This window comes from Macaca thibetana, chromosome 6, assembly GCF_024542745.1.
Source record: "Macaca thibetana thibetana isolate TM-01 chromosome 6, ASM2454274v1, whole genome shotgun sequence".
Lineage (NCBI taxonomy): Eukaryota > Metazoa > Chordata > Mammalia > Primates > Cercopithecidae > Macaca > Macaca thibetana.
In genome coordinates, this window is record NC_065583.1 from 93422795 (window position 1) to 93449694 (window position 26900).

A 26900-nucleotide genomic window follows, 5' to 3' on the forward strand; every position below is an offset into this window, starting at 1 on the left:
CTTTAAGTTCTAGGGTACATGTGCACAACGTGCAGGTTTGTTACATATGTATACATGTGCCATGTTGTTGTGCTGCATCCATTAACTCGTCATTTACATTAGGTATATCTCCTAATGCTATCCCTCCTCCCTACCCCCTCCCTACAATAGGCCCCGGTGTGTGATGTTCCCCTTCCTGTATCCAACTGATCTCATTGTTTAATTCCCACCTATGAGTGAGAACATGCGGTGTTTGGTTTTCTGTCCTTGTGACAGTTTGCTCAGAATGATGGTTTCCAGCTGCATCCATGTCCCAACAAAGGACACGAACTCATCCTTTTTTATGGCTGCATAGTATTCCATGGTGTATATGTGCCACATTTTCTTAATCCAGTCTATCATTGATGGACATCTGGGTTGATTCCAAGTCTTTTCTATTGTGAATAGTGCTGCAGTAAACATACTTGTGCATGTGTCTTTATAGCAGCATGATTTATAATCCTTTGGGTATATACCCAGTAATGGGATGGCTGGGTCATATGGTACTTCTAGTTCTAGATCCTTGAGGAATCGCCATACTGTTTTCCACAATGGTTGAACTAGTTTACAGTCCCACCAATAGTGTAAAAGTGTTCCTATTTCTCCACATCCTCTCCAGCACCTGTTGTTTCCTGATTTTTTAATGATTGCCATTCTAACTGGTATGAGATGGTATCTCACTGTGGTTTTGATTTGCATTTCTCTGATGGTGAGTGATGATGAGCATTTTTTCGTATGTCTGTTGGCTGTACGAATGTCTTCTTTTGAGAAATGTCTGTTCATATCCTTTGCCCACTTTTTGATGGGGTTGTTTGTTTTTTTCTTGTAAATTTGTTTGCGTTCTTTATAGGTTCTGGATATTAGCCCTTTGTCAGATGAGTAGATTGCAAAAATTTTCTCCCATTCTGTAGGTTGCCTGTTCACGCTGTAGGTAGTTTCTTTTGCTGTGCAGAAGCTCTTTAGTTTAATGAGATCCCATTTGTCAATTTTGGCTTTTGTTGCCATTGCTTTTGGTGTTTTAGACATGAAGTCCTTGCCCATGCCTATGTCCTGAATGGTATCACCTAGGTTTTCTTCTAGGATTTTTATGGTTTTAGGTCTAACATTTAAGTCTCTAATCCATCTTGAATTAATTTTTGTATAAGGAGTAAGGAAAGGATCCAATTTCAGCTTTCTACTTATGGCTAGCCAATTTTCCCAGCACCATTTATTAAATAGGGAATCTTTTCCCCATTTCTTGTTTTTCTCAGATTTGTCAAAGATCAGATGACTGTAGATGTTTGATATTATTTCTGAGGGCTCTGTTGTGTTCCATTGGTCTATATCTCTGTTTTGGTACCAGTACCATGCTGTTTTGGTTACTGTGGCCTTGTAGTATAGTTTGAAGTCAGGTAGTGTGATGCCTTCAGCTTTGTTCTTTTGGCTTGGAATTGTCTTGGCAATGTGGGGTCGTTTTTGGTTCCATATGAACTTTAAAGCAGTTTTTTCCAATTCTATGAAGAAAGTCATTGGTAGCTTAATGGGGATGGCATTGAATCTATAAATTTTCTTGGGCAGTATGGCCATTTTCACAATATTGATTCTTTCTATCCATGAGCATGGTGTGTTCTTCCATTTGTTTGTGTCCTTTTTTATTTCACTGAGCAGTGGTTTGTAGTTCTCCTTGAAGAGTTCATTTACATCCCTTGTCAGTTGGATTCCTAGGTATTTTATTCTCTTTGAAGCTATTGTGAATGGGAGTTCATTCATGATTAGGCTCTCTGTTTGTCTGTTACTGGTGTATAAGAATGCTTGTGATTTTGGCACATTAATTTTGTATCCTGAGACTTTGCTGAAGTGGCTTATCAGCTTAAGGAGATTTTGGGCTGAGACGAAGGGGTTTTCTAAATATACAATCATGTCATCTGTAAACAGGGACAATTTGACTTCTTTTCCTAACCAAATACTCTTTATTTCTTTCTCTTGCCTGATTGCCCTAGCCAGAACTTCCAACACTATGTTGAATAGGAGTGGTGAGAGAGGGCATCCCTGTCTTGTGCCACTTTTCAAAGGGAAAGCTTCCAGTTTTTGCCCATTCAGTATGATATTGCCTGTGGGTTTGTCATAAATAGCTCTTATTATTTTGAGATATGTTCCATCAATACCAAATTTATTGAGTTTTTAGCATGAAGGGCTGTTGAATTTTGTCAAAGGCCTTTTCTGCATCTATTGAGATAATCATGTGGTTTTTGTCTTTGGTTCTGTTTATATGCTGGATTACATTTACTGATTTGCATATGTTGAACCAGCCTTGCATCGCAGGGATGAAGCCCACTTGATCATAATGGATAAGCCTTTTGATGTGCTGCTGGATTCCGTTTGCCAGTATTTTATTGAGGATTTTTGCATTGATGTTCATCAGGGATATTGGTCTAAAATTCTCTTTTTTTGTTGTGTCTCTGCCAGGCTTTGATATCAGGATGATGCTGGCCTCACAAAATGAGTTAGGGAGGATTCCCTCTTTTTCTATTGATTGGAATAGTTTCAGAAGGAATAGTACCAACTCCTCCTTGTACCTCTGGTAGAATTTGGCTGTGAATCTGTGTGGTCCTGGACTTTTTTTGGTTGGTAGGCTATTAGTTATTGCCTCAATTTCAGAGCCTGCTATTGGTCTATTCAGGGATTCAACTTCTTCCTGGTTTAGTCTTGGGAGAGCATAAGTGTCCAGGAAATTATCCATTTCTTCTAGGTTTTCTAGTTTATTTGCATAGAGATGTTTATAGTATCTCTGATGGTTGTTTGTATTTCTGTAGGGTTGGTGGTGATATCCCCTTTATCATTTTTTATTGCGTCTATTTGATTCTTCTCTCTTTTTTTCTTTAGTAGTCTTTTTAGGGGTCTATCAATTTTGTTGATCTTTTCAAACAACCAGCTCCTGGATTCATTGATTTTTTTTGGAGGGTTTTTTGTGTCTCTATCTCCTTCAGTTCTGCTCTGATCTTAGTTATTTCTTGCCTTCTACTAGCTTTTGAATGTGTTTGCTCTTGCTTCTCTAGTTCTTTTAATTGTGATGTTAGGGTGTCAATTTTAGATCTTTCCTGCTTTCTCTTGTGGGCATTTAGTGCTATAAATTTTCCTCTACACACTGCTTTAAATGTGTCCCAGAGATTCTGGTATGTTGTATCTTTGTTCTCATTGGTTTCAAAGAACATCTTTATTTCTGCCTTCATTTTGTTATGTACCCAGTAGTCATTCAGGAGCAGGTTGTTCAGTTTCCATGTAGTTGAGTGGTTTTGATTGAATTTCTTAGTCCTGAGTTTTAGTTTGATGGCACTGTGGTCTGAGAGACAGTTTGTTATAATTTCTGTTCTTTTACATTTGCTGAGGAGTGCTTTACTTCCAACTATGTGGTGAATTTTGGAATAAGTGCAATGGGGTGCTGAGAAGAATGTATATTCTGTTGATTTGGGGTGAAGAGTTCTGTAGATGTCTATTAGGTCAGTTTGGTGCAGAGTTGAGTTCAATTCCTGGATATCCTTGTTAACTTTCTGTCTCGTTGATCTGTCTAATGTTGACAGTGGGGTGTTAAAGTCTTCCATTATTATTGTATGGGAGTCTAAGTCTCTTTATAAGTCTCTAAGGACTTGCTTTATGAATCTGGGTGCTCCTGTATTGGGTGCATATATATTTAGGATAGTTATTTCTTCCTGATGTATTGATCCCTTTACCATTATGCAATGGCCTTCTTTGTCTCTTTTGATCTTTGATGTTTTAAAGTCTGTTTTATCAGAGACTAGGATTTCAACCCCTGCTTCTTTTTGTTTTCCATTTGTTTGGTAGATCTTCCTCCATCCCTTTATTTTGAGCCTATGTGTGTCTCTGCATGTGAGATTGGTCTCCTGAATACAGCAGACTGATGGGTCTTGACTCTTCATCCAATTTGACAGTCTGTGTCTTTTAATTGGACCATTTAATCCATTTACATTTAAGGTTAATATTGTTATGTGTGAACTTGATCCTGTCATTATGATATTAGCTGGTTATTTTGCTCGTTAGTTGATGCAGTTTCTTCCTAGCATTGATGGTCTTTACATTTTGGCATGTTTTTCAATGGCTGGTACTGGTAGTTCCTTTACATGTTTAGTGCTTCCTTCAGGATCTCTTGTAGGGTAGGCCTGGTGGTGACAAAATCTCTAAGCATTTGCTTGTCTGTAAAGGATTTTATTTCTCCTTCACTTATGAAACGTAGTTTGGCTAGATATGAAATTCTGGGTTGAAAATTATTTTCTTTAAGAATGTTGAATATTGGCCTCCACTCTCTTCTGGCTTGTAGAGTTTCTGCCGAGAGATCTGCTGTTAGTCTGACGGGCTTCCCTTTGTGGGTAACCTGCCCTTTCTCTCTGGCTGCCCTTAAGATTTTTTCCTTCATTTCAACTTTGGTGAATCTGACAATTATGTGTCTTGGAGTTGCTCTTCTCGAGGAGTATCTTTGTGGTGTTCTCTGTATTTCCTGAATTTGAATGTTGGCCTGCCTTACTAGGTTGGGGAAGTTCTCCTGGATGATATCCTGAAGAGTGTTTTCCAACTTGGTTCCATTTTCCCCGTCACTTTCAGGTACACCAATCAGACGTAGATTTGGTCTTTTCACATAATCCCATATTTCTTGGAGGCTTTGTTCATTTCTTTTTCCTCTTTTTCCTTTAGACTTCTCTTCTCTCTTCATTTCATTCATTTGATCTTCAATCAATGATACTCTTTCTCCCAGTTGATCGGATTGGTTACTGAAGCTTGTGCATTTGTCACGTAGTTTTCATGTCACGGTTTTCATCTCTGTCAGTTCGTTTGTGGTCTTCTCTGTATTGATTATTCTAGTTATCCATTCTTCCATTCTTTTTTCAAGGTTTTTAGTTTCTTTGCACTGGGTATGTAGTTCCTCCTTTAGCTCTGAGAAGTTTGATCAACTGAAGCCTTCTTCTGTCAACTCGTCAAAGTTATTCTCCATCCAGCTTTGTTCCGTTGCTGGTGATGAGCTGCATTCCTTTGGAGGGGGAGATGTGCTCTGATTTTTTGAATTTCCAGCTTTTCTGCACTGCTTTTCCCCCATCTTGGTGGTTTTATCTGCCTTTGGTCTTTGACAATGGTGACGTACTGATGTGGTTTTGATGTGGTTGTCCTTTCTGTTTGTTAGTTTTCTTTCTAACAGTCAGGATCCTCAGCTGCAGGTCTGTTGGAGTTTGCTTGAAGTCCACTCCAGACCCTGTTTTCCTGGGTATCAGAAGCAGAGGCTGCAGAAGATAGAATATTGCTGAACAGTGAGCGTTGCTGTCTGATTCTTTCTCTGGAAGCTTTGTCTCAGAGGTGTACCCAGCCATGTGAGGTGTGAGGTGTCAGTCTATACCTAGTGGGGGATGTCTCCCAGTTAGACTACTCAGGGGTCAGGGACCCACTTGAGCAGCAGGCAGTCTGTGCGTTCTCAGATCTCAACTTCCGTGCTGGGAGAACCACTGATCTCTTCAAAGCTGTCAGAGAGGGACATTTACATCTGCAGAGGTTTATGCTGCTTTTTGTTTAGCTATGCCCTGTCCCCAGAGGTGGAGTCTATAGAGGCAGGCAGTTCTCCTTGAGCTGCAGTGGGCTCCTCCCAATTCTAGCTTCCTTGAGGCTTTGTTTACCTACTTAAGCCTCATCAATGGTGGGCACCCCTCCCCCAGCCTCGCTGCTGCCTTGCAGTTAGATCTCAGACTGCTGTGCCAGCAACGAGGGAGGCTCCATGGGTATGGGACCCTCTCGGCCAGGTGTGGGATATAATCTCCTGGTGTTCCATTTGCTAAGACCCTTGGTAAAGTGCAGTATTAGGGTGGGAGTTACCCGATTTTCCAGGTGTTGTGTGTCTCAGTTTCCCTTTGCTAGGAAAAGGAATTCCCTTCCCCCTTGCACTTCCCAGGTGAGGCAATGCCTTGCCCTGCTTCAGCTCTCACTGGTTGGGCTGCAACCACTGACCAGCACCAACCATCCGGCACTCCCCAGTGAGATGAACCCGGTACCTCAGTTGAAAATGCAGAAATCACCCATCTTCTGTGTTGCTCACACTGGGAGCTGGAGGCTGGAGCTGTTCCTATTTGGCCATCTTCAGCATGTGCCCCAATGCTGAATTTTTAATAATAGCAGAGCAGTAACCACCCAGGGTGCACACCAGTATGGTGCCCATCATCTCAGTTCAGGCCTGAGGGAAATACAGGTGCCTTTGTGCATAATGGTCACCTGTTTCTCTGTCCTTGGAAAGTTCCCAAGTCACCACCAACTGTTTTGCCCATGGTTTCAAAAGTAGAGGGGCTTCTCAACACTTTGGGTGTCACCAGATTGTTGCAGGGGTGAGGGCATCAGGGAAGCAGCCCCACCCACCTACCCTTTCCATGGGCCTTCAAGTTCCTCGGAAGTCCATCTCTGTTAGACTCTTGCTGCTTCCCTTTTTTGCTCCTTAGCTTCTTCTTGCAGCACTCCAACAGGTCCTAGCTTTCTTCCATCAGTTTTCTATTCAGATAATTCCATTCACCTGTAACTTCAATCTTTCTGAGAAGAACTGGCATCCAATGTTGCTAATCAGCCATCTTGGGAGAAAAAAAAAAGCAATTTCTTTTTAGTTGTTAAAATTGCTGAATTCATTTTTGAAGGTTTTGGAGAGATAATTAACAAGTTTACATTCACATATATTTTATTGCCTTTCTGTTCTTATTGCTATAATTACTAGGATTCATTTTCAAATTTTTATAAATACTTTTTTTGGGGGTAAATTTTTTCTGCAAAAAATAACTTTTATAACATTTGAAATTAAAAATTTATGCATATAAATTTTATAAAACAGTGAAATATTTTCATCTGGCATATGTCTGCATCAACGTAAATTTTATTTAAGATAATTTGGTTTATACTGATTTTAATCATTCCTATAACGGTCAACACATTTTCAAAGTCCTTTTGCATATATTATGTCATTCCATATATTAAATTCATAATATTTTCAAACAGTATCAGTCATGATCACTCTTCATACAGCCATGCAAAGTAGACAATACCAGCATTGTCCCTTTCTAAATAGCCCTGACTGGACAGAGGAAGAAGAAACTGAGTCAGAAAGATGACACATAATTCATCTGGTCACAGAGTAGTATTATGTAAGGCGTTTAGTTGTTTTTGAATTACTAAACATTTATTCATTTTGTTTCTTACGTAAATTTGGCAGATTTCTTTATCTACTGGGTAAGTACTTCATTGCAAAGAATCTTGCAAATTGCTCTTGGTCGTCTTACATGATAAATTATTTGCACTTAGAGAAATAGTGATTTATGCTTTACTTTACTAACCACATAATGCCTAGGGTATAAGGGCTGCCTGATATGAGTTTTGGTTTTGAGTCCCTGGCACTTTATTATTCATTTGCAGAGATAGTTCAAAATATTTTAATTATATGGCTATTACTTTTCTAATGTCATATGCAAGTGCAGAATGTTTGCACACACCACGCTTTGCCATTAGTCATGTCTCCTAACATTTTCCTGGCCCAAGTTCCAATTCTTCAATGTATTGAAAGTTACTGTGTAGCAGCAGGTAAGAGCTGACCTCAATCAGAGGTGGACTTTTTTTTCTAGTACTGGGATAGGAATCTGTTGTTAACAAATGATTATCTAAAAATGTAGCGTAAAAAAGGATCATCATGTGGTTGACTGTAATTTGGGATTAAAAATGACCAGATCAAGTGGTCAGAATACAGTGTATTGAATTTATCTGTACTAGTTCTTTTTGTCCTCTAGAGTCATTAGAAAGCTCAAACATAGTAGCAACATCTCTTTTATCTAGAGTTCACTCCTTCAGCTACTGAACCTAGCAGTAGATACGGCTATGAGCAAGAGAGTCAGCCAAAATCAATAACAACAACAACAAACCAAAAAACTTTTAAGAAGCAAATACAGATGCCAAGATGTCTTTGCACTATATTTCACATATTAAAGACAAATCTAATGCCTCATTACCTCATATAATTTCAGTGTCAGATTATCTGGGTTTCTAGCCTGTTAGAATTTGAGATTGGACTAATACATTGACTACTAGACATAGGAATATTGATAGTATTAAATAGTTATAGCTGAAAACGTGAACAGATAAAAGTAAATAAGTATCAAGTGTAAGAAATACTTTCACTTGTATGGAAACCTTATTCACTATCAGTGCCAGATAAACAGGGGGTCATTATATTTTGTAAAATAGCCAGGGTCTGCATATAAGGGTTGAAAATTTCCCTACACACTTAAGTACTTAAAAATAATATTGAAAAGCCCAAATTTGGAGGCTTTATTTTCTGAGTGATTCTATAAAAGAAAAGAGAGACCATAATAGCTGTTCCCTTTTTAATCATTTGCCCTTTCATTTGTTTTGTTTTATTTTATTTTTCATGAAAATTTTGATGTCTCTTGTCTCCTTGCCCTCTTCTCTTCAGAGAGCCATTTAATGTCTGTCAAATGTCATGTTACATGTTATAATAACACCACATGGTTATATATAACACCATAAAATATATGTGTGTGACAGCTAGTCATAACCATGCCAGTGATGATGATCAGATTCTATTATATATTTTTAAAAGTTTATATGACATTTACATCATAGGCTACTTCTGTGCTCATCTCTGTGGTGGTAATTTTTAAAATCATCTATCTTTTTTCTTTTCTTTCAAATTAACCATTGCATGGAAAAAAGATAATACCGAGCAAAAATTATGTTTGATGAACTTAAAGATATATTTTTTCAATCTCAATTTTTTAATATTAAACATTTGTAGTCACTGTATACATTTTAGGCCATCTAAATTATTTGGAAGCATAAGGTAATGATTCTCAAGCATGTTATTTTAGAAAAATTGCAAGAAATAACTTAGAAAGGAAGTACAAATATATTATTGTATGGAGGAGTAAATCAAAACAAGACTACATATGTTAAACTAGGAAATATTATTGAACAAAATGAAAAGATATCTATGAAGAAAGAAATAGCAGAAGTTGTTCCTGGAAAAGATGAAAAATAGAGGAATTTTTAAAAGCTTTCCATTTTAATGACCTGATAACAGGGGAGAAAATGGAGTTACGTGTGAGTTGATTTGCTGTAGTTGCGTGAGAACCACATTTTGTCTCAGAACTACTGCAATTGAATCTGTGGAACGACTTTAGGAGGAATCCTAAGTGACTAAATTTCATGCAACAATCATTATTGTGGGCATTTTCAGGTGATGTCCCTCTGTCTTTCTAGATTCTTATGTTATGTTTTTAATAACTTTTACATTTTTCATGTGTTTCATAAAAAATCTCATAATCAAGATTTTACCCAACTGTAGCAGAAAGCCTTAAACAGAGCTGAAATACCTCAATCATTTTCTTTTGATGTCTCTCAGAAATTAGCTAAATTAAAGCCACTCATAATGTTACACTATAAGAACTTAAAATGGAGGAAACAAAGTGCTTAATATTCCAAGCATGACCCAAATACTAAATACAAAGAGATCTGACAGAAAAGACTTTTGCTGAACTCTGTGGAGAGCTATCATTGAGAAGAAAATACCCAATAAATAAATAAAGTAAAAAGTAAAACCTCAAACTAAACCAACCATAAAAATTTCAGTGGTTACCTATCTTATACTTCATGTCATTTTGTTTCATGCCGAAGCAATGGCTAGCTAATTAGGATTTTTAAATAAAACTGTGTAAAACTGTGTGACTCTTTTTTTTTTTTTTTTTTTTTTTTTACTTTGCATCTTCTTAGTCAGGTATCTGCAAATACTATTCGTGTCAATTGTCTCAGAGAAAAATATAGACTAATTAAAATGCTAATCTTTAGTAAACACGTAAGTACTTGCATGAAAATTAAACACTTGGGTTGCTAATTCATGAATACATGCTCAGACATCAGGAACGCTGCAACTAGTGTGGACTTCAGTCTTGGGCTTAACAGCCTCGTCTACATGTCAAATCCACTTCAGGAATGAGAATATCTACCATTGAAATCACCCAGTGTGCCTTCTCTCAAGAGTATCTAAGGAGAAAAGAAAAGTGATGTGCACTTTGAGAAGATTATTTAAAGCCTGCAGATTCATTAGGAGAGAACTTAATTGTGATAGAATCTATAATCCTTTCAGTTCATCCCATAAATAATAACAGTCTGAACTCTATTGAATCACATGGCCTCTTTTGCAAAAACCTATAGAAGAGAGTCCTCAAAATTGAATAGATGGAATTGAATGGACCTGATAAGTGGGAACTAGAATTTGATGGACAGCCTTTCACCTCTAGGTTATTGGTTTGTATCTGACCCAGGTGATGAAAAGTCGTTGTTCTACAATGGCTGTTTAGTAGTTTTCTGTGTAATGAGCTGTTGGCTTCAGTCCATTCCTCAGTGGACAGGTGTCTGATCGCATTCCCAAATCACCACTCCACTTGTCAGTCACATTTGAGGTCAAGGGCTAAATAGGAACTGAGGCTGAAATACTTTCTCATTCTGATGAGTACAGACCTTCCTTTGTTGGTTGACTTGGTTGAAAAACAAAAACTGCCATAGTCACTGTTCATGCTCTGCCTATATTCTATGTAAGAAGATTTTATTGTTTAGGAGTTCTATCATAATGAAAAATTATTAGGTTCTTGAAAGTACATGTTTTTATTGTTACATATCATGAAAAGAGAGATGCCTAAATACACTCTCAGTCCCGAAGGACATTAAAATTTAAATTTATTAATCTAACTGTAAGAAAAATATGTCATACTGAGAAAGCATTGACATCTGGTTTTAATTCACTGACACAGAAGAATTGTGATATAGGCTCCAAATTCTCAGTAATAAAACTGGCAGTTAGAAGATAGCCAGCAGCTGAAAATTACATGATCTTTCTGGCTGGAAGAACAGCTCTCTTTGAGGTGGGAGGTAGAAGAAGACATGTAGAAAAGACTCTATTTAATACCTTCTAATATTTATAAAGTGGGTATAAACTGCTTTAGTTTAAACTTGGTTTAAATACTTTTGTTTCTATATTGTCCACCATTATAGAAATATGGATTTATATTTATCAGCATTTCTGGAAAAGTTTGTGGCTTGGAGTGATAGGTCAAGGCCCAAAGCCAGAGAACTCAGAAGTTTTAACCCACTGGATGTTTCCGACAAAGATGTGTTTTAAGTAAGAGTTATGCAGCTCTTGTTCACTGGCTTCTGTAGCTCTGGTCTTTACTCACTTGAGAAAAATAGTACCAACTTGAGTCATCTTATTGTCTGTCCTGGTGGGGTTTATTGCTAAATACATTGCTAACTTATTAAAAGTGACTGGATTGAATGACAAAATTTAAATCAATCTTAATTATCATGTGTCTCATAGTTCATTTTTAAGCTTGAATCTATGTGACTAAAAATTACCAGCTAACTCATTACACTGGTGGTTTCTTTTACTCATTGATCTAATAGCAAACATTCTATTACTATAGTCCTTAGAAACTGGAAAAATGACAAAATACTAGGAACCCTAAGGTTTGTCATGAAACCAAGGGCTGTATTATTTCTTGAGAGATATATTTTTGTACCTATGCCCAGTTTTGTTGTCTCACTTTTATTTTTATTTCTTTTAGGCCCATTGAGAAAATGATGCATTTGTTCAAGTTTTTGAAAAAACAAGTGGTAAAAACACTTGTTATTGGTAAAAACAAGGGGCAGGATTTCCATGGGACTATCTGTAGACAAATTTCAACTGGTGTTTTCTCTATGTCCTCATAATATTTATGTAATTAGTAAACTTGAAAGGTAAAAATTTGACTTGAACTGTGACAATACCTAAATAGTTAATTTTTCTTTCCTTAGAAAATGAGCTTTATTAATGTAAATAGCTACTGAACTTTTTGAAAGTTTAGAAATACCATAAATATTTATTGAATGCCAACCAGGTAAGAATAAGTGAGGGCCAAGAGTCTTAGAAAAAACATTTTAATAATTTTACTCTAAAAGGCAGTCAGGGTTGATACGGTTTGGCTCTGTGTCCCCACCCAAATCTCATCTTGAACTGTAATTCCCATGTGTCGAGGGAGGGAGGTAATTGTTTCTCCTATGCTACTCTCATGAGAGTGAATGAGTTCTCATGAGATCTGATGGTTTATAAATGTTTGACAGTTCCTACTTCACAAGCTTTCTTTCCTGCCAACTTGTGAAGAAGGTGCTTGCTTCCCCTTCTGCCATGATTGTAAGTTTCCTGAGGCCTCCTCAGCCCTGTGGAATGGTGAGTCAATTAAACTTCTTTCCTTTATAAATTACCCAGTTTGGGGTATTTCTTTATAGCAGTGGGGAAATGGATTAATAAAAGGTTATTTGTATTATATTCCCCTTCTTCAGTGAGATTGTGAGAAAACAATGAGTACCCCTTTGTATTGGGTGGGAGGTTCTTGAAGCAAGAGGAAGACTATTTTATCTTTAGCAATTCCTACTGGACTTGAGGGCTTGCTTTCTAAACCCTGACACATGGAGAATCATATGTCATGTTATCCATGTTTAACCTATTTATTCATATTGCTCTTGTCAGTATTTAGTCTGATCAGCCAACACCTGCCTGATTTGGAAGGGTTTAATTCTTAGTGCTTTTCTCATACTTGTTAAATGATGCTTACTGGAGTCAACACAGCTTCAGGCCCACAATACAGGATGCTGACGATTGAGTGTGTTAAGTGAGTCTGCCCAAATTTCCAGTGCCCTGTTAATATTTGTCTTCCTGTCTTATATCAGATGCTCTACCTAAAGACGTTAATCTTCAGAACAATAAGCAAGTTGAGTTCATATTCCTCCAGTTTTACTTAAAAATCATGTTGGATACCCGTAGTATTAAGTAACTGTGTGTAAGATGAAGGCTTTGGGCAGGTGGTAAAGGCAGCTTGTGGGAGCCCCTTTCCCCCTGCTCAGAGTCAGTGCTGCTTATTAACAGCAGATGGGTGCTGCAATGGAGGACTTGTGTGGGAGCCTACACCATTATCAAAGGTGTGGCATGAGTGTGTGCTTATGTGCGTGTGTGTGTGTGTGTGTGTGTGTGCATGGTGTTTTAAATACAACTGTATTCAGTTAATCATACTGGTGGGAAACAAGTCTTGTGGTGGCATTGGTAGGAGGTTTGCAGCAAGTTATTCAGTCTGGCAACTATTGCAAATTAGGGCCTTATTCAGGAAGGGATATCAGTTTAAGAGTAGACAGAACACACTTTACTGTGGTTAATTCAGACCTTCTTTGAATGGGGTACATTTTCTTAGAAGCAGCCACAAAGATAAATGCATCACGTGAACCTTGGAACCGAACTGCTGAATGAAGATATTGGAGGACTGGAGCTATTCATTTCCATTTACAGAATCCAAATTGCTGAAAAGTCATGGGAAGGCAGGAAAGAGACTTCTTGTTTTTCAAAATGGTCCCTGGCATTTGTCTGCCTGCGTCATCCAATGTAGTATCTCATTCTGCTGCCACCCAGAGTCCCATTCACTGGTTTGTTTAACCTCAAAGTGGGAAAGTAACTAACACAAATACATTCATTGTCCATGCTCTAATAGAATTAAGGTTCCCAATACACTGCCTGCATTTGAATGAGGTTTGTTACACACTGGCTTTTATGGTCACACCCTTTTCCCTTGATGGTTCTTAAGAATGGCAGAAGCAGGAGACCAGAAATTTTGTAAGCTCATAAATATGAAGCACACTGTGTTTAAATAATGCCAGGGTGGTGATACAAATGGACCAATGCCAGGAAGCTCAAAGTTAAAGTTAACAATTCATCCTTACATCACTATGAATAAGAAGGGAGGAGAAAGGGGCACTGTGTTGGTTATGGTTGTGCTGCCAGCAGATTGGGATAGCTCTAATGGGCCAATGTGGCACAGAGCTTTGAATTGCACAGTGTTTACCCAGAAGACAGGAAGTAGGTCTATTCTGCTTCAGAAAGGCCAGTTCAATAAATTGGGGAATTACATAATACTGTTTATTTCACACTGTACATTATCAACTTGACTGTAAGCATTTGGAAATAAATCTATATCTAGTATCTTGCCAGTTGGTGGCAAAGACTAGCACAGGACATTTAAAACAGATGCGGTTATTATGGGACTGTGTGGGCAGACCATGGCAGGTTTTCACTAGTTATTTTTTCTACCCTGCTGTTAAACTGCTGTTGCCTTCTATTTCCTCCACCTGCAATAATGAAAAGAACCTGAGCATAGTCTTGGAAATACCATAGTGAAGGTGACCAAGGTACAAGTTGTTTGTCATTCAGAGGTGGACTCACTGCTCAGAAACAAAGTACCACATTTTGATGACTTCTTTTTCTCTTTCTTTGTTTTATTATCCCGGAGTTTGCCATTTGGTTATTTGGTAACTATCTTCAAGATCAGAAGTTTACTCTATCTTTTGTCAAAGTGAAGTTGGCCATGTACTTTTGACGATTATAGTGCATTACATTTGTGGTGGTAAAGAAGCAAATATTTATCTTTTTTTAACACTAAGATGAGAGGAAGATGAATGTTCTTTAACAGTTATTGAACAGGTAACTTTCTAAAATACAATCAATCACTTTTAAAAATAAAATAATAAATTACATGTCATTTTCTACTTGATATGTAATTGCATTTGATTTGTCTTGTTCTTTTTTTTTTTTTTTTTTTTTTTTTTTGAGACAGAGTCTCGCTTAGTCGCCCAGGCTGGAGTGCAGTGGCGCAATCTCGGCTCACTGCAAGCTCCGCCTCCCGGGTTCACGCCATTCTCCTGCCTCAGCCTCCCGAGTAGCTGGGACTACAGGCGCCCGCCGCCTCATCCGGCTAATTTTTTGCATTTTTAGTAGAGACGGGGTTTCACCGTGTTAGCCAGGATGGTCTCGATCTCCTGACCTCGTGATCCGCCCGCCTCGGCCTCCCAAAGTGCTGGGATTACAGGCGTGAGCCACCGCGCCCGGCCGATTTGTCTTGTTCTTAATATATGCATTTTATTTTCATAATCTTTAACTCTATATTTTATATAAACTAAATTTCTTATAACTCCACATTGCTATGCTCTGCTTAACCTTATTTTTCTTTCTTCTGCAATGGTTTTTAGTCCCAACTCAGATTCTTCAATGCCTTAGGTAACCCATGGTTGCAGGCAATGCCCCTTTGGCAGCTACCTTGGTTCTTTTGGGCACTAGATTCTCTTTGGAGCCAATTAAGCCTGAAGAATGCCTGAATCTTTGAATATCTGTACTCAAAAGGCAGTACACATAGAGATATCCTGTTGTAAGTGTATTCTTTTTCCCAGCAGGTTTTAAAACATAATGATAATAATGAAGACACAACTACTGTTGCTACCATAACCAGCTAATAGTAGTTTACTCAGTTCTCCCTATGTGTTGGGCACCGTGCTAAGTGCTCTTTGCGAGTTATCTTATTTAAACTTTATAAAAAACTCTGTGGAATAGGTCCTATTACTAATCTCATTGTATCAGTTAGAAATGCCTCCAGCTGCAAGTAACTGAGAGCTCAACTTAGAATAGCAGAATAAATTAAACATAGGTGCTTTTTTTTTTTTTTTTTTTAACATAAAAGGAAGTTTTGAGATAGGCAATTATGGATAGTTTTCTGTGTCTCAATGATGTCAGGGCCAGTATATTTGGGATTCTCCAGGACTTTCCCTCAAATTGCAAGATTATTGCCACAATTTCAGACTCCTCTTCTGCATTTAAAGCAGAAAGAGGTAGAGCTACCTACCTTTGTCTCTTCTAGAGGCAGCAAAGGGTTTCTTAGTGTCTGCTACTAGAGATATATCTCACTAGCCGTAATGATTCCATATGAACAGCATTATATCCTCACTGGAATGTAAGTGGCTAACTCTTTCACCTTCTATTGGTGTAGTCAGACTAAGTATTTGTTACTCCTACTTAGAGATAAGGAGAGCAGGGCACAGATAGGCTAATTGCCTCATTTTAAGGAGCTGGTAAGTGGCAGTACCAGGGTTTGAACTCAGGCTGTGTGATTCCAGAGCCCACATTCTTAATCAGGATGACACATGGTTTTCTCTATTTCTTTAGTTCATTTTTTCCCCTTATGGAGATGTGGCAACCAGAGGGAATACTTAAATAAAGTAGTTCTCATATAATTTGAATCTACAGGACTGTTTCAATGTCAGTTTAATTTACACAGCCCTCATTTGCCACCATATTGCTAAAGATGGAAATCTCCAAAGCATATTATCTAACTGTATTTAAACAGGCTATCATCTTGTCACTTACATGTGTTACCGAAGAATCTCACCACTTATGGACAAATACTGTTATTTTAAGAGCTTTAATTCCTCTTATTTTTTACACTGCGAACTGAGCATGCCCAAGTATGCTTTGAAACCTGTAATTAGGATACAAACTGTCTTATTGCCAAGCAATTCTTCCTTCCTCTCACCACAAACTCAGTAATAGTTTTCCATTGCAGATAATTGTCAGATATATTAGTGTATTTTTTCTTAATTAAAAAAATAGCAATAGAGCTTCCTCTCACTTTTAAGGTCCCTTGGTTATAAATTTGTTAGTTGTTTTATTTGATTAGCAGATAGCTGTAATTACAGACACTTTGGGGGATATCTGCATATCTTTCCAAAATGCAAGGAAGCTAGAAGATATACAGGGGTCCATTTGCTAAAAAATAAAGTGGTAGGGAAGGGCTTGTTCCAATTCTCATTGCCATTCTTTTCCCCAGGAGTTGCTAGTGAATAGAGCAGGTATAATACCTAGCAATGCCACATATATTATACACTAGTTTTATTTGGTTCATAATAAAGGTGGTGCATCCCAATTCCAAAATGGATGAGACTTACATAAAGTCTAAAAAAAAATCGACAACTTTACACTGCGATGGTCCTAGAATATGTAAACATAAAATATGTAATCTATCTTTGATTTGCACCATAATGCTCCTTTGCTTTGAAATCATGGCTATATTACCAAACTGACAGTTTTAATGGAAAAAGTGGCTTTCAAAAGCTGCTGTTGAAAACACACTGCATAATTCTCCAAGTCGTGAATATTTTACTACCAACATATGCAAGAAGGCAGTGAAAACACACTGGCGTTTTATTCCCCGTGAGCTGGAATGGAAAACATTCACTGGTGTTAAAACTGCATATTTGTAATATATGAAAATTCTTAAATACCTATGAATGTACACTGTTGTTACTGGCAGGAGCACCACTTAATAGAGTCATTTGGAAGACAATAAATGTGTATATTTTCATTTGTAATTTGCTCATTCAGCAAATGTCTATCAGGTGCCCATTGTATGTCAGGCACTGTACTAGGCTCAATACAAAGATGAACAGGGAAAATCCCCCGCGACTGCTATCAGCGAATTCAGTCTAGTGGAGGTGTGTCATGTGGAAGGCCCTGGATGAATGCCGTGGAGGCACTTGGGGAAGACTGGAACTCATGGGCAGGGAAGTCAAGTGCAAAGTTCCTTGAGTTTCTTGTAGCCTGTGGAGGGTATGTTTGGGTCAGAGAACAGTTGATAGCCCTGTTTGGCTGTGTACCAGCTGATAGATCCTGCCCTTTTGTGCCTTTTGTGGTCAAGAGAATGTTAGTTGGGGGACTGAGAGGTAACAATTTTCCCATCAGTGCTGGCTGTTTTTAGAAGTGATGAGAAATGCCAGCTCCCTATACCTGGAGACCTGGGAACCTGGTTCCTTAGGAAGTCCAGGTAGGGTAGCCCATTTTTCTGAAGGGAGCAACTGGCCCTGCTTCCCCCTAGCTCACTGACAGGCCACCTAGGACAAACCTTGATTGGATCTTGGATTAAAGAAAAAAAAAAAGAAAGCTATAAATAACATTTTGAGGATAATTTGGGATATTTAAATATGAGCTCTATGCTAGATGACATTATTTAATTTTAAATTTCTTGGGTGTGGCAATTGTATTGTTGCTAATAGGAGACTGTTGAGGTACTTAGGGGTACCCCAAGATACTTAGGGGTATCATGATACTGGCAACTGATTTTTGAGATGGTTCAGGAAAAAACATGTGTATGTGTGTGTGTGTGCATGTGTGCACGTACTTGTGTGGAGAGAGAGAGCTTGAACAAGTATGCCAAACTGATAACAAACTAGTGAATTTAGGTGAAAGAAACGTAACTTTTTTCTTCATATGGCTTTCTCACTGCATCTCTGTGTGTCATCTTCTCTTTTTTAAAGTTTTATATTATTTTAATTGGCACATAATAACTGTACATATTTATGAGGTACAATTTAATGTTTTGCTACATGTATACATAATGATCAAATCAGGGCAATTAACCTCAAATATTTATCATTTCTTTGTGGTGACAACATTCAAAATCATCTCTTCTAGCTATTTTGAAATATGCAACACTTTATGGCTAGCTATAGTCAGCCTACTGTGCAATAGAACATCAGAATTTCTTTCTCCACTGACTGACTTTTCCTGCTCCTTTCACCTTGCTTCATCTGCCCAACCTCTGGTCACCACTATTCTACTCTGCTTCTACGAGTAACTTTTTTAGATTTCACATGATTGAGATCACACAGAATTTGTCTTTCTGTGTCTGGCTTACTTCATTTACAAAATGTCTTCCAGGTTCATCTATGTTCTTAAAAATGACAGGATTTTCTTTTTTTCAATTGCTGAATAATATTCTTTTGAATAAATATTTCATATTTTCTTTTTCCATTTAATTGTTGTTATTTTGGTTGATACAGTATTTTCACTATTATAAATAATGCTGCAATAAACACCAGAATGCAGATACCTCTTTAATGCATTGACTTCATGTCCTCTGGATATATACCTAGTAGTGGGGTTTCTGGATCATATGGTTGTTTTATTTTTAATTTTTTGAGAAACCTGCATATTATTTTCCATATTGGCTGTACTAATTTACATTTCTACTAACAGTATGTAAGGGTCTCTTTTTCTCCACGTTTTCACCGACACTTGTTATCTTTTGTCTTTTTGATTACAGTCATTCTGACTGGAGGAAGGTGTATCTCACTGTAGTTTTAATTTGCTTTTCCCTGATGATTAGTGATGTTGAGCATTTCAAAATATATTTGTTGGCCATTTGTATGTCTTCTTTTGGAAATGTCTGTTGAGGTAGTTTGCCCATTTTTTAATCAGATTATTTTTTGTTGTTTTGCTATTGAGTTGTTTGAGTACCTTGTAAATTCTTAACATTAACCTCTTATCAGATGTATAGTTTGCAATTATTCTTTCCAATTTGGTAGGTTGTCTCTACAATCTGTTGATTATTTTCTTTGTTGTGTAGAAACTTTTTAGTATGATGTAATTACATTAGTCTATTTTTGCATTTATTGCCTGTGCTTTTGAGGTTTTATCCATAAAGTCTTTGTCCAGAATGATGTCATGAAACATTTATCCTATGTCTTCTTCTAATAGTTTCATAGTTTTCAGTCTTATATTTAAGTCTGTAATCCATTTTGAGTTACAGTACTTTTTTAAAATAAAATTTTATAACTTTGAATCCAGAAAATTCATAAACAATGATAACATATGTGCCCTAATTAGGACAGTTTGCACAGAAATTTAGTGGTTAAGTTTGGCTCACTGTTGAACAGGACAGAATTGTGTAATTAAAATGTGTTTATAAAATTAAAAAACTCTTAGATATCATTGTAACAACTATATTACAATCTCTTAGCTAAATGAGTAGTTACTGAACAAAGTACACAATAAAGATAATTAATATGTTTTTAAATTATTTTTCCAACCTAGGCATATCAGTCAGATTTCTGATATTTGATCTATAAAAATAGATGCAGAAATAGATATGGACTTAGAGGGAAAAAATTATACAACTGGGTTTGGACAAAAGTTCATCCCCTACTCTCTCCCCAGCACCTATTACTACTTTATATGGGAATACCTCTTGTTTTATTATACGATATATGTCAGTACATCTAGATGTTGATTAGGTTATCAAAACTTTTGAATTTGCATCTCACTCTTACTTCCTGCTGTCTCTTTCAGTGTCCGTTAACTTCTTGACAACATTGCAGGAGGGAGAAGAATTGAGAGTATTATAGACTGAATTTCTCCCAAACTGCCAAAATCCATAGGTTATAACTCTAACCCGCAATACGTTTCAATGTGACTGTGTGTGGAAATAGGGCCTTTAAAGAGGTAATTAAGGTTAAATGAAGTCATAATATAACAAAAAACGAAAGCTGCAGACCAATATCCCTGATGAATATAGATGCAAAAATCCTCAACAAAATGCTAGCAAACTGAATCAAACAGCACATGAAAAAGGCACATCATGATCAAATGGGTTTTATCCCAGGGATGGAGGGATGGTTTAACATATACAAGTCAATAAATGTGATATGCCACATTAATAGAATTAAAAAAAAACCATATACTCATCTCAATAGACGCAGAAAAAGCATTTGACAAAATCCATCATCCCTTTATGATAAAAACCCTCAACAAAATCGGCATAGAAGGGACCTACCTCAAAGTAATAAAAGCTATATATGACAAACACACAGCCAACATCATACTGAATGGGGAAAGCCTGAAAACATTCCCCCTGAGAACTAGAACAAGACAAAGGTGCCCATTTTCACTACTTCTATCCAACACAGTACTGGAAGTCCTAGACAGAGCAATCAGGCAAGAGAAAGAAATAAAGAACATCCAGATTGAAAAAGGGGAAGTCAAACTGTCACTGCTCACTGATGATATGATTGTACACCTAGTAAACCCTAAAGACTCCTTCAAAAGGTTCCTAGATATCATTAACGAATTCAGTAAAATCTTAGGTTACAAAATCAACGTACGCAAATCAGTAGCACTGCTATACACCAACAACAACCAAGCTAAGAGTCAAATAAAAAACTCAACCCCTGTTACAACAGCTGCAACAACAACAGCAATAACACATACACACCCACAAACTAGGAAAATACTTAACCAAGGAGATGAAAGCTCTCTGTAAAGAAAACTATAAAACACTGCTGAAAGAGATCATACATGACAAAAACAAATGGAAACACATCCCATGCTCATGGAAGGGAAGAATCAATATTGTGAAAATAACCATACGCACAAAGCAACCTACAGATTCAATGCAATTCCCATCAAAGTACCATCATAATTCTTCACAGAACTACAAAAACTATTAAAATTCATATGAAACCAAACAAGGGCCCACATAGCCAAAGCAAGACTAAGCAAAAAGAACAAATCTGGAGGCTTCACATTACCTGACTTCAAACTATACTACTTGGCTATAGTTACCAAAACAGCATGGTACTGGTATAAAAATAGGCACATAGGCCAATTGAACAGAATACAGAATAAAGAAATAAAGTTAAATACTTACAGACAACTGATCTTCAACAAAGTACACAAAAACATAAATAGGGGAGAGGGCTCCTTATTCAATAAATGGTGCTGGGAAAACTGGCAAGCCAGATGTAGAAAATGAAAGTGGATCCCCATCTCTCACCTTATACAAAAAGCAACTCGAGATGGATCAAAGACTTAAATCTAAGACCTGAAATGATAAAAAAATTCTTTAAGATAACTTCAAAAAATATATAAACAACTCTTCTGGACATTGGCTTAGGCAAAGAATTCATGACTAAGACCCTAAAAACAAATGCAACAAAAACAAAAATAAGTAAATGGGACATAATTAAACTAAAAATCTTCACAGTGGAAGAAATAATCAGCAGAGGAAACAGACAACCCATAGAGTGAGAGAAAATCTTCTTAAACTGTGCATCAGACAAAGGACTAGTATCCAGAATCTACAAGGAACTCAAAAAAATCAGTAAGAAAAAATAAATGATCCCATCAAAAAGTGGCCAAAGGACATGAATAGACAATTCTCAAAAGAAGATATGCAAACAGCCAACAAACATACGAAAAAATGCGCAATATCATTAATCATCAAGGAAATGCAAATTAAGACCACAAAGAGATACCGCCTTACTCCTGCAAGAATGACCACGACTAAAAAGTCAAAAGTAATAGATGGTGGCATGGATGTGGTGAAAAGGGAACACTTTTATACTGCTGGTGGGAATGTATATTAATACAACCATTATGGAAAACAGTATGAAGACTCCTTAAAGAACTAAAAGTGAACTACCATTTGATTCAGCAATCCTACTACTGGGTATCTAGCCAAAGGAAAATAAGTCATTATATGAAAAAGACACATGCACATGCATGTTTGTAGTAGCATAATTTGCAAATGTAAAGATATGGAACCAACCTTAATGCCCATTGAGAAATAAAGAAAATGATAAAGAAAATGTGGTATAAATACACCGTGGAACACTACTCAGCCTTCATAAAAAGGAACCAAATAATGACTTTTGCAGAAACCTGGATAGAGCTGGAGACCATTACTTCAAGTGAAGTAACTCAGGAATGGAAAATCAAATATCGTTTTTCTCTCTTATAAGTGGGAGCTAAGCTGTGAGGATGCAAAGGCATAAGAGTGATATAATAAACTTTGGCGACTTGAGGAGAAGGTTGGGATGGGGATGAGGAATAAAAGATCACTTATTGGGTACAGTGTACACTGCCTTGGTGACGGATGCACTAAAATCTCAGGAGTCACCATTAAAGATCTTGTCCATGTATCCAAAAACCACCTGTATCCCAAAAACTATTGAAAAAAAATGAGGTCATAAGGGTGGAGATCCAATCCAATATGAGTGGTGACCTTATAAAAAGAATAAAAGACACCAGGTATGCTCACACACAGAGGAAAGGCTGTGTGAGGACAGAGCAGGAAGGTGGCCATCAGCAAGGCCAAGAGACGAGGCATCAGGAGAAACTAAGCCAGCTGACACCTTGAACTTGGGCTTTCAACCTCCAGAACTGTTTAAACTTATACTAACCAGTCTGTGATATTTTGTTATGGCAGTCCAAGCAGACTAATACAATGAGAAAAGATTGAAATGAATTAGCATGCTTATTGACAGGTAAAGGACGGCTGGGTGTTCCCCAATATTTGTTCTCCTTTTCCTTTCATTTCTAAGTGGTAGAACACTGATCATTAACTAGTTACATGGTTTGCTGGAATAAAGATATATTTTCCAGCCCTCCTTGTGGCTGAGTATAGACATATTATTAGGTTCTGGCTAATGGAATATACACCGATTTGTATATATCTTTCAAAAAATGCTCTTAAAGAGAGAGAGACTGTAACTCCTTCTTACCTCACCCCCTTTTTTTTCCTTGTTACTGACTGGAATGCAGTCATGATGGCTAGAACTTAAGCAGCCATCTTAGATCATGAGGTAGAAGGCATATATTGAGGTATCAAGTGCCTAGGTCTTTGACTGTGGAGTCTTACAAAGAACCTGGACTGTTTATTTACAGATTTTGTTTATTTGAGAGAGGGAGAAAAAATGTCTCTTTTCTCAGTTAAGTTATATTTTTGGTTTTATGTCATTTATTGCTAACCTTACTTTGAATTATTTTAGCTAACTGCTCCCATGTAATTTTCACCTCTATGTCCTTGATCTACTCTTCTGAATAACATAGTACAGAACAGGTCGAATTATATTTCCACATGACAAGCATAATGCTCAAAGACTAATACCCTGTCCTCCTTAGGTCTGTAAACTAAGTTCAGTTGACCCTCCATGACAGTGGATTCAACTAACCTTAGGTTGAAAATTTGAAAAAATAAACCACACAATAAAAACAGCAATACAAAATAAAATGATACAAATAAAAACAATACAATGTAACAATTATTTATATAGCATTTACATTGTATTAGGTATTATAAACAATCTAGACATGATTGAAAGTATATGGGAGGGTGCGCATAGGTTATATGCAAATACTGTGCCACTTTATATAAAGGACTTGAGTATTTGCAGATTTTTGTTATTTGTCGGGAGTCCTGGAATTAATCTCCTGCAGATACCAAGGAACAGTTGTATAACTGATACCTCAACTGTCCCTCATAAGACACCTTAATCATTCTCCTGAGATCCTGGTTTATTCAGTCATTCTTTATTTCCATAAATTGAGAGTTAGCTGCATGGTATATATTTCATAGAAATGATACATCACAAAATAATTCTAGTTTTGGGTGCAGTGAAAGGAAATATTTGGTAGGGAATGTCCTGAAACTGACTTAGAAATGACTTTTAGAACATATTTTTCGATTTATTCTTATTCTTTAAATCATAGATCTCAGTTGTACTAATAGATAAATCAGTTTGCATAGTTCTTTACTCAATAATGTTTATCAACATCCGACTATTGGAATTACCAAAGAGTAGAGAGAATCTTCTCTTATTGCCAGGCAGAAATAGGTATGTTAATAGGTAATTTGTTTCTCACAGTTCTGCAGCTGCTCTTCTAGTTAACATGGTGAAAGGTAAGCTGGATGGCCAACTTGAGCAATTTGCTGCAATCTGCAATGTAAAGAACATTTTTCAAAACTGTCTTTTAATAATAGCCTAACAGGTGTGAGGTTATATCTCATTGTGGTTTTGATTTGCATTTCTCTGATCATTAGTGATGTTGAACATCTTTTCCTATACCTTTTGACAATTCTTAACATCTTTTTTGGAGAACTGCCTTTTTAAGTCTTTAGCCCATTTAAAAAATCAGGTTATTGTTATTATTATTGCTACTGAACTATGGGAATTGCTTATATGTTTTGGAAATCAACCATTTATTTGATAGATAATTTGCAAATATTTTCTCCCATTCTGTAGGCCTTTTCCCCACTCTGTTGATTGTTTTCCTTGCTGTGCAAAAGATTTTTAGTTTGATGTAGTCTCACTTGTCTATTTCTGCTTTTGTTGCCTGTGTTTTGGAAGTCATAGCCATGAAATGAAAAACAACACGTGTTGGTGATGATGTGGAAAAATTAGAACCCTTGTTCTAATTTCTGCAAAATGGTGCAGTAACTATGGAAAACAGTGTGGAGATTCCTCACAAAATTAAAATAAACTACCACATGATCCAGCAATCCTACTTCTGGGTACTTTTCCAAAAGAACTGAAATCAAGATCTTAAAGAGATATTAGCACTTCTGTGTTTGTTGTAGCACTAGACGCAATAGCCAAGATGTGGGAAACACCTATTTATCCCCCATTTTATTTATTTTCAATAAAGAAAATGTGATACAAACAATGGAGGATTGTTCAGACTTTAAAAAAGGAACTGCTGACGTATTTTATGTTATGGATGAACGTTGAGAACATATGTTAGGTGAAATAAGCCAGTCACAGAAGGATAAATACTGTATGATTTCACTTACATGAGGTGTCTAAAATAGCCAAATTCACAGGATCAGAGAGCGGAACTGTGATTGCCAGAGGCTTAAGGGAGGGAGAAATGGGAGTCACTAATCAATGAGCATAAAGTCTCAGTTATGCAAGATGAATACATTCTATAGGTCTATTGTATAACATTATCTCTGTAATTAACAACACTATATTGCACAGAAAATTTTCTAAAAGGGTAGATTTCATGTTGTGTTCTTACAACAATAAAATAATTTTTTTTGAAAAGCTATCTTTTCCTTTTGCATGCAAGAGTCTTTATAGGTCTACACAAAAATGTCTTTGCATTGTTCATATCTTGGGTCTGGATCAGCTAACCAAAAACATTTATTGAGAATTTAAGTTGTATATATAACACATTCCATTGGAGTTAGAAGAAGTAGAAGATATAGAATTTTTGCCCTTAAGAAGTTTGTGTGTTATTATAGACTTTTTGATAATTTTCTGGGAGGATCTATAAGAAACTGAAAGAACTGGATAATTTCAGTGATAGAATCTAAACTATATTAGGACAGAAATGAGATATGTTTTGCCTGCTGCTTTAACCTACTACCAAGCATACTGCCTGTCATACTATATGTACTACTGGTTTATTTTATTTTAGTATCACTTGCTTGAATGAAATAGGGCTTTTAAAGTATATTTTCCTGATCCAATGCCAAGTGCAATGAACAATGATAAAACTGCATCTATTTTGATCAGTGTCTATGTAACATCATGCACAGATGGAGATTTAGCATTATTTAATTGACCTAATGAATCTGGCAATCTAGTCCAAATTTCAATTGATGTATTTGACAGACTGAATAGACATAAACAAATATGTATTAAAACTTCACCTGTCTGAATTTGGTGGATACAAAGCCATAGATCTACTCTGAAAGACTTTAGTAGTGTCTACTAGTAGAAGAAATTACTTATGAATAAGTAGTTTTAAATTTTTTATTTTGAGATAATTTTAGACTTATGGAAGAGTTGTAAAAATAGAGCAAAATTTTTTCTTGTATCTTTCACCCAGCTTCCCCTAATGTCAAAAATCTAACATACCAGAGCACAACTGGCAAATGAAAAAAAAAAGAAGAATTAACATTTGCACAATACAATTTACTTAGCAAGAGACTGTTTGGACTATGCTGATTTTTCCACTGTATTAGTCTGTTTTCACAAAGACATATCCAAGATTGGGCAATTTACAAAAGAAAAACATATCCAAAGGAAAAGGTTTACTAGACTTACAGTTCCATGTGGCTGGGGAGGCCTCACAATAACGGTGGAAAATGAAAGGCACATCTCACATGGCAGCAGACAAGACAAGAGACCTTGTATGAGGAAACTCCCCTTTTTAAAACTATCAGATCTTGTGAGACAAATTCACAGTCATGAGAATAGCATGGGAGAGACCCACCCCCATGATTCCATTACCTCCCAGTGTGTCCCTCCCACAACACGTCAGAACGGTGGGAGTTACAATTCAAGATGAGATTTGGATGGGGGCGCAGCCAAACCATATCATCCACTAATATTCTTTTCCTTCCAGG